The sequence below is a fragment of the Penaeus monodon genome, chromosome 23 (assembly GCF_015228065.2).
Source record: "Penaeus monodon isolate SGIC_2016 chromosome 23, NSTDA_Pmon_1, whole genome shotgun sequence".
In the NCBI taxonomy this organism is placed as follows: domain Eukaryota; kingdom Metazoa; phylum Arthropoda; class Malacostraca; order Decapoda; family Penaeidae; genus Penaeus; species Penaeus monodon.
Window position 1 is genome coordinate 16,580,329 of NC_051408.1, and position 755 is coordinate 16,581,083.

A 755-nucleotide genomic window follows, 5' to 3' on the forward strand; every position below is an offset into this window, starting at 1 on the left:
GTCCTAATAAATGTCAAATTTAATTAAAAATCAAGGAATGAGACACAAGGACTCTCATACGTAGTCACAGCCAATAATGTCAGTTCTTCATCCAGTCGCCTGGACCGTCTCAAGTAAAGACTCGCAAGAGCTCTAAATCTAGTTTCTATACTGTAATCCTAAGTCAGAGAAACTCAATAGGAACATTTGCTGTGACCAGGAAAATTGTAAATGTGAACATCTTATAGAAACAAAAATATATTCTTATTCACGTATAATAAATATACACATTACTTCAAATTTCAAATAAATAAAATAATAAAACTTTATGTATATAAATCTATATATCCAAAACAGTAGTACAATTTAAGTATTTTTGCTTCACCTTATTTTGTAAAAATATAAGCAGACTTCAAAATGAAAGACTTAAGCTTCAGTATTCAGATCATGTTGCTTTGCAACATTATAAAATGTTCATTAATTACAAAGATATGCTGTTTTATATATACCAAATATACATATCATACATACCAGTTATATTTCATATACCAGAGTGTTATACAGCATATACAGTATATCACATCTCACATATAATAGAAGGATAACATATAATTAATTCCATAGTTGTAAAGTTATTTACTCCAATTTCCCTGGTGAGACAGCAAATATGTAGAAGCACTAAATAACTATGGAAAGAATATGCTATGACACGAGCCAACCTGGTCCACATGTTGTCTATGAGACATTATCAGCAAGAACATATACTTGATTAATTC

The 755-nt window shown here is 29.5% G+C and overlaps 1 protein-coding gene across 1 annotated transcript in view; it reads right to left on the reverse strand.

Moving 5' to 3' along the window:
- Positions 1 to 4: 4 nt before the first annotated feature.
- The window catches only part of LOC119587826 (protein CREG1-like), a gene marked incomplete in the record, with an annotated part of 14,322 nt that continues 13,571 nt past the window's right edge, over positions 5 to 755 (reverse strand). Inside the window, 1 exon segment of the mRNA XM_037936528.1 lies at positions 5 to 755.